Genomic DNA, 15,579 nt, shown 5'->3' with positions numbered 1-15,579 from the left:
TGGGACACTGCCGCCAGCTTGCAGGAGGCCAGGAGTCTACACTGAAAGAGCCTGGGAGCTTAAAGCCATGCATTTCTGCAGAGGCAGAAACCGCAAATACCACACTGTGAAGACTATTGGAATAGTTGCTGGAACTGTGTTGCTGGACCAAGAACCTGTTTCCATTCATCTACCTACTATTGCTGCCTCTGCTGGAGACATCCTCCAGAAACCAACAATTACGAACAAGCATTATTTCTCCCTTCCTCTCACCTTCCAGTCTTTCACCAATGCCTCCCATGGAGAGAATCTAGCCAGAAGCCATCCAGCAAAGGAGAAGATAAATGTAGTTTACAGGTTTCCAACCCTCTGACAAGCAGAGAAGAGCACAAAAGGGAGAGAAGAGAGCAAAAAGCAAATAGGCAAATGATCAGCTCAGGTCAAACTTTCATAACTTGAAACAGTATATGTACTAAACATTTGGCATAAACTTTAGAAGTATTCCTATTAAACATAACAATAAAATAAGTGTGCTTGTTATCATTGGTAGTGGTCAACATTGGAAATCCTAGTCAGTGAAATGAGTCAAGCAAAATATATAATCAGAATACTAGGAATAGAAGGAAATTTCGTCAGTATGATAAAGGGCATGTATGAAAACCCCCAGCTAACATACTCGATGGTGAAAGACTGAAAGCTTTCCACCTAAAGATCAGGAACAAGACAAGGCTTCCACTGTCACCACTGCTATTCAACATTGTACTGGAAGTTTTGGGACGAGTAATTAGGCAAGAAAAAGAGATAAGATACATCCAAATTAGAAAAGAAGAACTAAAACTATCTCTAGTCACAGATGACAATCTTTTTTTATTTATAGAAAATCCCAAACAATTCACAAGAAAACTAACAGAGCTAATTTGAAAAGTCAGCGAAGTGCAGGGTACAAGATTAACACGCAAAAATCCATTTCATTTATATATACCAGCAAGGAGCACTCCAAATTGGAAATTAAGAAAACAATTCCATTAAAACAATTCCAACTGCATCCAAAAGAATCAAATAACCTAGGACTAAATTTAACCAAGGAGATGAAAGATTTACACGCAGAAAACAAATTCTGCTGAAAGAGATGAAAGAGCACCTAAATAAATGGCAAGACATCCTCTGTTCATGAAATGGGATGCTTAATATGGTTAAGATGTCAATACTACCCAAAGTGATCTACAGAGTCATTGTAATCCCTACCAAAATCCCAGGAGCACTTTCTGCAGAAATGGAAAAGCTGAATCTCAAATTCATATAGAACTTAAAAGAGGCTCCAAATAACAACAAAAAAAAACCTTGAAAAAGAAAAACAAAGTTGGAGGTCTCACACTTTCCAATTTCAAAACTTACTACAAAGCCACTGTAATCAAGACAGTGTGATACTGGCATAAACAAAGACATAGATTAATGGAATGGAATTGAGAGTCCAGAAATGAAACCACATACCCTTAGCCAATTTATTTCCAACAAGTGTGTCAATATCATTGAATAGAGAAAGAATAGTCTCTTTAACAAATTGTACTGAGAAAAGAGGATATCCATATGCAAAAGAATGAAGTTGGATCCCTACCACATAGCACATAGAAAAACTGACTCAAATTGTATTAAAGACCTAAATATATATGAGCCAAAACCATAAAAATCTTAGGGGAAAACCTTTATGATCTTGGATTTGGCAACAAAGTGTTAGATATGTTACCTAAAGCACAAGCAACAGAAGAAAAAAAAAACAGATAAACTGGACTTAATCCAAATTAAAACTCTTGTGCATCAAAGGACATTATCAATAAAGTGAAAAGACAACCTATAGAATGGGAGAAAATAATATATCTGATAAGGGTTTAATATCCAGAGTATATAAAGAACCACTACAACTCAACAACATAAAGACAACCAACCCAAGTTAAAAATTGTCAAAGGACTTGAATACATATTTCTCCAAAGAAAACAAACAAATAACCAGTAAGCCCATAAAAAGATGCTCAACATGATTAGTCATCAGAGAAATGCAACACAAAACCACAATGACATATCACTTCATACCCATTATGTTGGCTATTTTTAAAAACAAGAGAAAATAAGAAGTGTTAGAGGGTTGTAGAGAAATTAGAACCCTCATGCATTGCATTCTTGGTGGGAATGTAAAATAGTATAACTGTCGTGGAAAACAGTTTGGGAGTTCTTAAAAAGTTAAACGTAAAATTACCATATGACCCAGCAATCCCACTCCTAAGTATACTCAAAAGAATTGAAAACAGGAACTTGAATAGATACTTGCACACCAATATTAATAACTGCATTATTTATAATAACTAAAAGGTGGAAGCAACCCAAGTATCCATGAACAGATGAAAGGATAAACAATTTGTGGTATATCTTTTTAATAGAATATTATGCAGCCATCAAAATGGATGACCTTCTATTGTATGCTACAACATGGATGAAACTTAAAATCACCATGTTCAATGAAATAAGCCAGAGAAGGAAGGGCAAATATTGTAAGGTTCCACTTTTATGAAATATCTAGAATAAGCAAATTCATTTAGACTGAAAGTAGAATCAAGGTTACCAGGGTCTGGGGAGAGGGGCAAATGGGGATTTTTTACTTACTAGGTACAGAGTTCCTGTTTGTGGTCATGAAAAAGTCTTTTAATGGATGGTGGCGATAGGAGCAGAACATCGTGAATGTAATTAACACAACTGAAGCATACACTGAAAAACAGTTAAAATTTTATGTTTTATATACATGTCACCACATTTTAAAATAATGGCTTAATTTAACACGTAACTATCTGATTTATCAGTCAAAGTATGAAAACCAACATATGCCTCAGTTTTCACATATGCAAAATGGCAATAAGAAGGGCTCCTAGTGCATAGGTTATTGTGGAAATTAAGTGAGCTAATTCTCATAAAGAAGATAGAATAGTGCCTTTTGCATTGAACACTTAATAAATAACTGATTAATTAAAAAATAAATTTAAAATATCTAAGAGATTATCCTATATCTAGAATCAATTGTTTCTCCAGGGACCATTGATTCCTCAATGGAGAACGCTATTTATCCACAAAGACCTGGTATAATGTCATTAATTTTTAGTTACTTAAAAACATGTGGCTCCTGTCCCAATCAAGATGGTGGAGTGAGATGCTTAGGGAACTCTGTCCCACCGCAGAAGCTTTCAGCAACCAGCAAGAACTGACAGAAACAACTTTCTCAGGGTTTCAGAAAACAGTTAAAGTACTACAGTAACAAGATGAGCACCAAATCGAGAAAAAGGCTTCTTAAAAACCTGGTTGCCCACCGCCCACCCCTCACTGGTTTAGTGTGGAGCTGGCCAGTGCAGATCCCCAGTCTCGATTATAGATGGAACAGAGTGGCCCTCATGCAAATGCTGGAAGCATGGATGTCTGGCCCAGTCTCTTTGGTGAGTACCTGAAGTACTCACCGTTCCACAAATTACCCTGTATGTAGATAGCAGCTCAGAGAACTCTCCTATAGAACTAGCTGTGGGAAGCAATAAAATTGGGCTGCCTGGGGCAAGGGATTTGGGGATATAGGACATATAGTACAGTACCCAGAACCCTGAGGAAACTGTTTCCTAGGGAAGAGGGATATTTGTAATCATGTTAATGGTGGAATTCTTATTTCTTCAAGCACATGTCCCAGACAAGACAGAATGGATCACTATACTTTGGCCTAGAGCTATTCTCATACAACCCATTGCATGGGTAAGCCCTGAAGGAAAGCACTTGCACAGGTCAATTTGCAAAGACTGGGGAAGGAATTATCTGTATTTCCTTCTTATTTTTGTTAGCTCCTGGCATTCAAGGAAAACTCGATGGGAACATTAGCTGGATATAGGCTTAAGAAACAGACACAGAAGAGTCTAAATTTCAGTAATAACACATTAAAATGTCAAAATATCCAGGTTTTAACAAAAGCTTCCAAAACAACAGGAAGTTATGACCCAGGCAAAGTAGAATATTAAAGTATTAGAAACCATCAACAAGGAGGACCAGACTTGGGGCATACTAAAGACTTTTTAAAAACAGTCCTAAATATACTCAAAGAGCTAAAGGAAAATATGGACAAAGAACTTAAGGAAAGTAGGAAAGCAATAGATGAACACAAATAGATCAATAGAGAGATGGAAGTTATGAAAAGGAACCAAACAGAGCTGAGTACCACAGTAACAAATTAAAAATTCTCTAGATTAGTTCAACAGCAGATTGGAGCTAGGAGAAGAAAGTATCAGTGAACTTGATGATAAGATAACAAAATCATCCAGTCCGAGTAGCACAAAGAAGAAAGAATGCAGAAAAGAGGACAGAGCCTGAAAGAATGCAGAAAAGGAGACAGAGCTTGAGGAATCTGTGGGACACCATCTAGCATCCAAGGTATACCTTGTTGGACTCCCAGAAGGAGTAGAAAGACAGAAAAGGATAGAGAGAATATTCAAGGAAATAATGGCTGAAAACTTCCCAAGTTTAAAGAAAGACATGAATATATGTATCTAATGATACATGAACCCCAGGCAGGAGAAACCCAAGTAGATCTATGCCATGGCATATTTAATCAGACTGGCAAATGCCAAAGATAAAGAGAGAATTCTGAAAGCCACAAGATTGAAACAACATGTCACGTACAAGGAAGCTCCAATAAGATTAAGTACCAGTTTCTCATTGGTAACCACGGAGTCAAAAAGATAGTGGGAAGACATATTTGAAGTGCTGAAGGCAAAAAATTGTCACACAAGAATTTCATATCTAGAAAAACTATCTTTCAAAAATGAGGGGGAGATTAAGACAATTCCAGGTAAACAAAAGCTGAGGGAATTTGTCACCAGTATACAGGCCCTCCAAAAGGTGCTAAAGAGAGTTCTACTAGTTGAAAAGAAAGGATGGTACACAAAGGATTGAAACTGCATGAAGATAATAAAGTTCTCCAGTGAGAATAATGGCATGGGTAAAATAAATACTAGTACCATTGTGTTTTTGGTTCGTAATAGCACTTTTTACTTCATACAGGATCTAAAATGCAAATGCATAAAAAATAATGATAAATTTGTGGGTTTTAACTCATACTATATAAACAAGTAATCTGTGATAGGAACTGCATAAAGGTGGGGACATGGAAGATTATAGGAGCATAATTTGCATATAATATTGAAATTAATTTGGTGTCAAAGCAAGCACAACTGTTACAGATTTAGGATATTATGTTTAAGTCCCATGGTAACTACAAAGAAAATATCAGAGGATATTCAAGTTTGTAGAGACAGAAGTCAGAATATAGGTTGCCAGGGGCAGGGAGCAGGGGGGTGGGGAATTAATGCATAATGGGTGCAGGGTTTCCATTTGCGGAGATGGGAAAGTTTTAATAGGGGAAAGTGGTAAGGGTGCTGCAGTATTGTTCATGGATTTAATTTCATTGAATGGTATGCTTAGGAGTGATTCAGATGGGAAAGTTTGTATTGCTTATATGTTCCCACAATTAGAGAGAAAGAGAACAAGAGAGGAAAGAGGGGGAAGGGAAGAAGGGAGGGAGAAAGAGCAACTAAAGACACAATGGTAATTAAAGGCAATACATGACCCTAGATGGGATCTAGCAAGGAGGAGTAAAGGCTCATAGGGATATTATTGGAACATATGAAAAAATTGGAATATAAACTGTAAGCTTTATATCAATGTTAAATAGCTTGAACTTGATAATTACACTTAAGGTGTTACGTAAGTGAATATCTTTGTTCTTAGGAAATATGCAAGGCAGTATTAAGTGCTGGAGGAGCATGATGTATAAAACATATATTCAGATGTTCAGAAAATGGATTGATGATTGACAGACAGACATAGATAGAAAGACAGCCACAGAGACAGATGGCAAAAAGTTAAATTTGGTGTACCAGGGTATCTGGGAGGGGATGTATGTTGGAGTTCTCTGTATGGGGTTTGTATTATTTTTGTAATTGTCCTGTAAATTTGGATGTATTTAAAAATAAAAATTTAAAAGAGGAGAAATATGTGAATATTTAAAAATCAATGTGAAATATATACAGACCTCTCACCTCTTTCTTTGCAAGAAAGGACATTCTTTGCATGTCCTTTTCGCATGTGCACTCAATAAATTTTCTGCCTGGTTTACTCTAAAAAATTTCAATGTAAAAAACATACATTTATTAAAAAATGAAAATTCCAATTCACCTTGAACAACTAAGATTTTTTCACTATACTCAGATGAAAGCAAACAACAATAATCACAACATAAAGTTAGGCTTGTTAGGGTGAGAAAAAGAGAGGCCAGAGTGAAGAAAGGGGAGGGCTTACTGTCTGAAAGGAAGTAAGGGACTTCCTCGATTTACGACAGACTAGGATGATGTTACCTGCTCTGGTGTTTCCAGAAGGGTCTGCACTGCTGAGAACATGATGTGGCCCAGGTAAAGGTCTACCCAGATTCATCTGATTATTGTGCCTCCCCAGTTCTGTGCAACTTGCTCAATCTAAATCACTTCTCTGCAGCTGTCTGTCTCTATTTGTCTGCTAAGGGCCCTATGGCTGCTGCCTCCTCTCAACCTTGCATGCTGAAGCCCTGCCATGATTCATGGTTAACAACTTCAGCTGTGTCTGCATTTAAGAGGATTCTTTGCTGGGGTATGGGAAATGAGCTTTTGTAAGACAAGACTATTTGGGTTTATGACCAGCATATCATGGGTATAAAGGGGTACTAGGGTGTACAGGGGGTTCAGTGGTAGAAAGCTCCCCTTCAAGCCAGAGACCTGGGTTCGATTCCTGGACCATACATCTAAAAAAAAAACGAGTTCTAAGATTAGGAAAATGAGTCCTCTACCAGTTTAGCTATTCACTTGCTGTGTAACCACTTAACCTCCCTGAGCCTCATTATCTTCATCTAAAACACTGAAAATCTATGAGTCAACTTAGCAAAAAATTCTGGGTCCCCACAAAAAAAAAAAAAGAGAGAGAAAATAGTCCTTCCATCTTTTGCTAACTGCAAAATAAGTAGGTCTCCAGCTCCCTGTTGCTTTGAAGCAAATAAGGCACTAGCCCAGCAATGTTGAGACTGAGAAAGGAATATGAGACTGAGGAAGGAATGAGCTGATTCTGCCTGTTCCTTGCCTGCCCATTATTTGGAGAGCATGTAGGTTCACATCATGTTTGGGGAACACAAGTGGACTTAGGATGATGTGAACGATACAGGCAAAAGACGAGACAGGAAGACTAGCCCAGAACTAACTGAGGGTAGATGACAATATAGCTAACATTCGCTCGTGCTTATTCTGTTCCAAGCACTGGGCCAAGTGCTTTACAATGCATTATACATAAACCTTATGACAATGCTCAGTTTGTCTTATTGTTTCATCCTTGCTTTAAGATAAGGAACTGAGACTAAGAGACTTGAAATAATTTGCCTAAATTTCTTTAGCCATCATTTGGCAGAGGTGGCAAGCTCTTGAATTAGTTCTGACAAACAATGACATGGACAGAAATAGCAGCAGCACAAGAGAAAAAGAGTGACAGAAGCAAGAGACACTTATAGATGCAGAGTTAACTGGATTTATTGGCAATGGAAATGAGGATGTGGGGATTCATTAGCTTATTAGGTAAATATTCATTGAGCACCTACTGGATGCTGGTGCTATTCTAGTTCCCGGGGATAGATACATCATGAACAAAACAGACAAAAATGCATGGTTTCAGGAATTAGCATTTTAGCAAGAGAGCAAACTATAAACAAGATAAATAAGTAAAGTAGTATATTTGTTAGAGGTAAATAATAAAGAGGTAAACATAAATAAATAAATAAGCAGGGAAAAGGGATATGAAGTGTCACCGGGTCAGGAAGAGGAGAAGAAGGTAGGTAGTGAAGTTTCAGATGAACTACAAAGAAGACAGAGTTGGAGAGGAATAGTAGCCAAGGGGAGGGGTACTCAATTTTGGACTTATTGATTTTAAGACATCGGTGTATATCCATGAGGAGATTTCCTGAAGATACATGGACAATTAGCACTGGGGATGGATCCCTGAGAACCACCAATTGCTCTCTGTCTTTATTGATTTACCTATTTTGGATATTATATTTCATATAAAAGGAATCATGCAGTGTGTGTGTTTTGGTTCCTGACTTCCTTCACTTAGCATACTGTTTTCAAGGTTCATACTAGTATGTATCAGAACTTCATTCCTTTTTTTTAATATTTCCACCAGTCTATTTATTTTCATCTAAGAAAACAAACAATACACTTAGAACCACCAAAAATGGATATCTTAGTTAGCTTAACCATAGGCATATTTGAATAAAATATCCATGCAATCATTGTAAAACCTGTGTACATGCAGTAAATTTCATAAACCAATTTAAAATTAAGGCAACAAGGAAAAAAATCTGCAAATTCAGATAGCAAAGTTCTTAAATTCTAAGTATTAAACACTAACTTAGGTACCATTTGATCAACTATCAAAACTGTGAATGTTCTCAAAATATCAAGTAGAAAGTTCTTACAAATATCTGCATTGCTATAGTAATGACTTACAGAGCTTCATTCCTTTTATGGCTGAATAATATTCCATTGTACAGATATACCACATTTTGTTTATCCATTTATCCATTGATGAACATTTGGGTTGTTTCCGCTTTTTGGCTATTATGAATAGTGCTGCTATGGACATTCCGTACAGTATTTCTTAGAATACATGTTTTCAATTATTTTGAGTATATATCTAGTAGTGGGAAGGCTGGTTCATATGGTAGTTCTGTTTATCTTTTTGAGGAGCGATCAAACTGTTTTCCACATCTGCTGCACCATTTTACATTTCTATCATCAGTGTATGAGGATTTCGATTTCTCCACATCCTGTCATTGTTTATTTTCTGTTTTGTTTTGTTTTTTTAATAGCCATCATGGTGTGTATGAAGTGGTATATTTTTACAATTTTGATTTGTATTTCCCTAATGACTAATGATGTGAACATCTTTTGATGTGCTTACATATATTCAAGTCTGTATTAGTTTGTGAAATGCTGCAGGATTGCAATATGCCAGAAACAGGAATGGCTTTTATAAAGGGAATTTAATAAGTTACAAGTTTATAGTTCTAAGCCTATAAAAATATCCAAACTAAGGCATTCAGGGAAGATGCCTTAATTCGAGAAAGGCCGAAGGGTCTGGAGCACCTCTGTCAGGTGGCTGGCATCGGCTGGTCCCTTGCTCCTGGGCTTGGTTGCTTTCAGTCTCTGTTCCTGTGGGGTTCCTCACTTTGCTTCTCTGGGGCTGGTTTTCATTCTCTTGACTTCACTTGGCTCTCTCTAGGTTCTGGCTTGCTTAACATCTCACGGAAAGGCACATGGCAATGTCTCCTGGGCTCCAAGTTCTCCAAACATCCATGTCTCTGTTCTCCAAGTGTTAACAACTCTGACAGCTCTACTCTGAAGTTTCTATAGCTCTGATCTCTAAAATATTTCCTCTTTTAAAAGACTCCAGTAGATTAATAAGACTTAGCAGCTAATCAAACTCTCACACCCACAATTGGGTGTGTCACATCTCTGTGCAGATAATCTAATTAAAAGCTTCTGCATTACAGTGTTGAATCAGGATTAAAAGAAATGACTGCCCCAACAAGATTGAATCAAAATTAAAACATGACTTTTGGGGAGGGTGCATAATAGATTCTGGGGGTGCATAAAGTCCTTTGCCAATTTTTAAATTAGATTGTCTTTATGTTGTTGAGTTGTGGTGGGTTTTTTTATATATATATATATATATATATATTCTGTAAATTGAACCCTTATTAGATATATAATTTGAAACTATTTTCTTTCATTCTGGAGGTTGTTTTTCATTTTCCTGATAATGTCCTTTAATATACAAAAATTTTAATTTTTATGAAGTCCAGTTTATCTATTTTTTGGTTGTTGCTTGTGCTTTTGGAATCATATTTAACAATTCATTGTCAAATAACAAGATAAAGATTTGCCCCTATTACTTTTTTCCAAAGAGCTTTACTCTTACATTTGGGATATAGATCCATTTTGAGTTAAATTTTGGATTGCTGTGAGGTAGGGTTCCAACTCAATTCTTTTGCATATGGATATCCTGTTGTCCCAGCACCATTTGTTAGAGACTTTCTTTCCCCATTGAATGGTCTTGGCAATCTTATCAAAAATCAATTGGCCTTAGATGTGTGGGTTCAACCCTGGGCTCTAAAGTCTATTCTATTAGCCTATATGGGTATCCTCATGCCAGTTACACATTGTTTTGACTACTGTGGTTTTGTAATAAGTGTTGAAATTGAGAAGTGTGAGACCACCAATTTTATTTTTCTTTTGCAAGATTGTTTTGGCTATTCAGGGCCTCTTGAAATTCCATGTGAATTTGAGGACTGGCTTTTCCATTTATGCAGAAAAGGCTGCTGGAATTTTAATAGGGGTTTCTTTGAATTTGTAGATTGCTTTAGATAGTATTGGCCTCTTAACAATATTAAGTGTTCTAATCCATGTACATCGGGTGTCTTGTCATTTATTTAGGTCTTCCTTAATTACTGTCAGCAGTGTTTTGTTGTTTTCTGTATATGGGTCTTTCATCTCCTTGATTAAATTTAGTTCTATATATTTTATTGTTTTGGGTTCTAGAGTAAATGAAATTGTTTTTCTTAATTTCCTTTCTAGATAATTCACTGCTAGTATATAGAAATACAACTAATTCTTGTTTGTTGATCTTTTATCCTGCAACTTTACTGAATTCATGTACTAGCTCTGATAGTTGTTATGTGAAGTTTTAGGATTTTCTATATATAAGATCATCCTGTCTCTGAATAAGGATAATTTATCTCCTTCCTTTCCAAATTGTAAGCCTTTTATTTACTTTTCTTGCTTAATTTCTCTGGCTAGATCTTCTAGTACAGTGTTGAATAGAAGTGGCAAAAGAGGATAATTCTTGTCTTCTTTCCAACCTTAGGGCCAAAGCTTTCAGTCTTTCATCATTGACTATGATGTTAGATGCAGATTTTTTCATAAGTGCTGTTTAATCAGACTGAGGAAGCACATTTCAGTTATTAGTTTATTAAGTATTTTTAATCATGGATTTTGTCAAATGCTTCCTCTGCATCAACTGAGATGCTCATGTGGGTTATTTTTCTTTAATTTTTTAAATGTGATTATATTACATAGACTGATTTTCACATGTTGAGCCACCCTTTCACCCATAGGATAAATCTGTCTTGGCCCTGGTGTACAGTCCCTTTAATATGCTGCTGGATTCAGTTAGTTTTTGTTGAGGATTTTTTAATCTAAGGTCATAAGGGATACTGATCTATAGTTTTCTTTTTTGTAGTTTTCTAACTTTGGTAATGCTGGCCTCATAGAGTACATTAGAAAGTGTTCTCTTTTTTTCTATATTTGGAAGAGTTTGAGAAGAATTGATGTTCGTTCTTTAAATGATTGGTAGAATACACCAGTGAAGCACTTTTGTCCTGGGATTTTCTTTGTTGGTAGTTTTTTGATTACTGATTAAATCTCTTTAATTGTTAATAGGTCCATTCGAATTTTCTATTTCTTCTTAAGTGACTTTTGACTCATTTCCTGCTTAAAGATCACTTCCTGAGCATAAAGATCAGCTGTAGTGAAAGCTTAGGGTCTTCTCATTCTTTTCTGAAAATGTGTCCTACCTGCACATTGCACGTGTCTTTCGAAATTCCCTGGTATATGAGGCACTTTTCAATGCCCTAATTCTCCAAAGAATCTCTCTCCACAGCTTTTCCTCCCAGGACTTTGACATGTCTATTGTTTGCCTCAACTGCAATCTTTTGTACCAAGTAGCAGTTGGTTGTTCATTTGTCTTTCAATATGTTCAAAGAATACCCTCTGTGCAACCACATTTCCACCCTCAGAAAATTCAAGTAAGGAAAATCAACAGCAATTGCCTTGCATTAGTCCTACAGTCAGACCAAGACAGATAAATACAAATCTTTAAGACCAAGGTCTGCTCTTATCCCTCCACAACAAGGAATCGAGGTCCCAGACTGGGACACAGGTTGCCATCTTCAGGACTGCTACCAAAAAGTCAGAGACGGGGGTGAATCAAGGGCAAATGATAAAACTGCAAAGCTCTACTACCATTTTTAAGTTGCCTCTTTTTTAATCCAAAATTTGCATTGTTGCTGTGAACCTTAGGTAATTTTCCAAAGTTCCAACCAAATTTATCCTGATCATTTTTCTAACATAGGGACAGTCCCTCAAAGCTACTTACTCTGCCATTTGCATGGACACCACCCATCCTGAGAGTCTTTTTGGCCAGTAATTTCAACAAAACAATCACTTTGCTCCTGAAATCCTTCATCTCGTTGGTGCTATATCTTCCCTCACCATGCCCATTGCTAGTACTGAGTAATTATCAGCATCTTCTGTCTGTATTCCTGGGCTACCCATGCTGAGCATCGTTGAAGAAAGTCACAAAGCTGTATTGACTCCGCCAATGATGCATGCCAGCTAACCATGGACAAGTGTTCCTCACTGCTCTTATACTCATTTGTTGATCACTTGTAGGTTTCCTAACTAATATCTTCACAGTAGCTGTTACATCTCTCATGCATACCCCACTTGGCCCCTATCAGATCAACTTCTCTGAGAACAAAATTGAAGCCAACCAATTGTGAAGCATCTCAATATCTCCTCCTTTTATGTCCAAATCTCTTAGGATTGTTATCCTATTCTTTTGGTCTCTAAAAAAAAGAGGGGACCCACCTCTATTCAAGAATAATTGCTTCACTTGTGCTCTAAGCTCCACCCTGACTACCTCCTCAGAAAAGAAACTATGTCAAATAGTCCTTTCACCGTATCATTAGCCTTTCCCTCCCCACCACTTAAATTCCTTCCCTCTACTCCAAATTTTCTCAGGGCTTTATCACCCTAAAGAGTAACTTCCCACTATATTCTATCTTATGTTTCTTCTCTCTTCTATATTAAATTTCTTGAGAAATTAGACCCCACTCCCTGGTCTTAGTACCTTACTACCAACAAGCTTTTCACCTCTAAAATTCTGTTCTCTACCATCCCCACAACTGAAACTGTTGTTTTAGAAGTTACTACCCGTTTTAACTTCCTTGGCTGCTCAAGCAAATACCATGCTATGGGCTGGCTTAAACAAAATGAGAATCTGTTAGTTCTATCAGATTAACTCCTCTAAGAACAAAATTGAGGCCAACCAATATGAAGCATCTCAACTTTTCTCCCTGTTATTTCTAATGTTTGAGATCTTTATCCTTATTTTTGAAGCTAGGAAAAAGTCCAAATCTAGGCATCCTCAAAGTGATGCTTTCTTCTCCAAAAAGTGGTGTCTGGGGTTGATTGCCAGTGATTCTTGGTTCTATGCTCCTATGTCACATAGCAATGTACATGGCAGTCTCTCTTGGCCTCTCCCTTCCCTTTTGTGTTCTGTTGACCTTCAGTTTCTTGCTTTCCATGGATTTCTCCCTCTGTCTGAATTTCATTCTGCTTATAAAGGTCTCTAGTAGTAGGATTAAGACATACCCTGTTTGAACTAGGTCACACTTTAACTGAAGTAACCTAATCAAAAGGTCCGACTTACCCACAGGAATGGATTAGGTTTAAGTACATGTTTTTCTGGGGGAACATACAGCTCCAAACCACCACACAAACTATCTCCCAACTGGCAAGATCAGGAACTTTTCCTTGGTATGAAAATTATCATTCCAAATGATTAAATCTTGCCCTTGATATAATTTTTGTTTAGCATTGAGCAATGCAATATGAATCAAAAAGTAATAGCTAAGAGAGTATGATGTTACTGGCACCTTACTTTCCTTCCCAACACCTAAAAATTAGATCCTCTGAAGAACTGATAATTTTACAAAGGGACAATAAAGTAATGTGAAAATGTACCTAAAAGTCATAACCTAACTATTGTACTTGCTACTTGGTGGTCCAGGGAGGCCTCAAAAGATCACGATCTTAGGATCCTCATTTCCAACTACTTCATACATTTAGTCTTGACAGACTCATTGCTTTTTGTATGCTTTCATGCCTCCCTACCTTGGTCACACGCTGCCCATTTCTCAAGATGACTTCGTCTTCTTCTTTAAGGGCTAAATTCATGTTGCCTACTCTCTATGGCTTTCTCTGATGCAGCATTAATTGCACCATCTCTGTGCTTGTGTGTGAATTTTCCCAAAGCTCCTTGCTATGTGGTAAGGTAATTATTTGTTGATATGCTGGCCTCCACACCTGGACTCCGGTTTCCTCAAAGGGAATATCTAAGCCTTGTGTTTGGCATTGTATTAGTTAGGGTTCTCTAGAGAAACAGAATCAACAGGGAACACTTGCAAATATAAAATTTATGAAAAGTGTCTCACATGACCGTAGGAACGCAGAGTCCAAAATCCACAGGGCAGGCTGCGAAGCCGATGACTCCAATGGATGGCCTGGATGAACTCCACAGGAGAGGCTCACCAGCCAAAGCAGGAATGCAACCTGTCTCCTCTGAGTCCTCCTTAAAAGGCTTCCCATGATTGCATTTAGCATCACTAATTGCAGAAGACACTCCCCTTTGGCTGATTACAAATGGAATCAGCTGTGGATGTAGCTGACGTGATCATGACCTAATCCTATGAAATGTCCTCATTGCAACAGACAGGCCAGTGCTTGCCCAATCAGATGAACAGGTACCACAACTTGGCCAAGTTGACACCTGTCCCTAACCATGACAGTCCACCCCTTGTCAACTTGGCACCTATACCTTAGACCATACTTAATTTCCAAATGAAAACAAAATAAGCACACATTTTTTCTTTTACCTGACAATACTCAACTGTCCTGCATATAGCTGGAAACACATTAAATCTCTCCAGAATAGGGTGCAAATCCTTGGGCAACATTCATTCTTAAACTTGGTATCTTACAACTTAAATAGTATAAAACGAACAAAACAGCTTACAGTCCTCGTTTCTGTAACTGATCACATGGTCGAAGTTCATATTTATCACTACCTTCTTCCACTACCCATTCCATGTTCCCTTTCCCCTCAGCAAGCACTTCAGCTGGCCATGGTTCTTTGCCTGGTGGGGTGACCCAAACCTTCATTCCTGAAGTCTCAGAGCCATTAGTGGTCCTGCCTGGATTGTGTTGTTGCAGTTTTCCATTGATTTTAATCACAGGGCATGGTAGTACTAATAGACGCCCCAGGGGATCTCCTATATTCCAACAAAACTCTTCTTTACCTCCATTATGTAGTTGCAGTCCTACTTCCTTCTGATAGTCAGGGTCAATTACCCCAGACAATAATGTAATCCCCTTCTTGGTGTGTTGATCCAGAGGCATAAGTAGCCCAAAGTGGCCAGGTGGCAATCTTAACTTCCAGTTCAGTGGTATCACTGTTGTTTCTCCTGGAGAAAGCACACCCCGTTTTGGAACTAAAACCTGTAGACCAGCAGAACTCAGGGTAGCAGGGACAAGAAGCAAAAATTTTCCTAGTGGATCACTAGGAGTAATAGTGAGTGGCACCACACCCATTTCCACCCCTTGGTTCCTG

The 15,579-nt window shown here is 37.6% G+C and overlaps 1 protein-coding gene across 1 annotated transcript in view; it reads left to right on the top strand.

Annotated features, from left to right (window-relative positions):
• Nucleotides 1–6,375: 6,375 nt before the first annotated feature.
• Nucleotides 6,376–15,579, top strand: part of SLAMF6 (SLAM family member 6) — a 45,851-nt gene continuing 36,647 nt past the window's right edge. Inside the window, exon 1 of the mRNA XM_077156631.1 lies at nt 6,376–6,461. The gene's annotated coding sequence lies outside the window, so the exon portion shown is untranslated. The remainder of the gene's footprint in view (nt 6,462–15,579) is intronic.

The sequence above is a fragment of the Tamandua tetradactyla genome, chromosome 4 (genome assembly GCF_023851605.1).
Source record: "Tamandua tetradactyla isolate mTamTet1 chromosome 4, mTamTet1.pri, whole genome shotgun sequence".
In the NCBI taxonomy this organism is placed as follows: Eukaryota; Metazoa; Chordata; class Mammalia; order Pilosa; family Myrmecophagidae; genus Tamandua; species Tamandua tetradactyla.
Note: the sequence above shows the minus strand (reverse complement) of the source record. Positions and strands in the feature narration are given on the sequence as shown.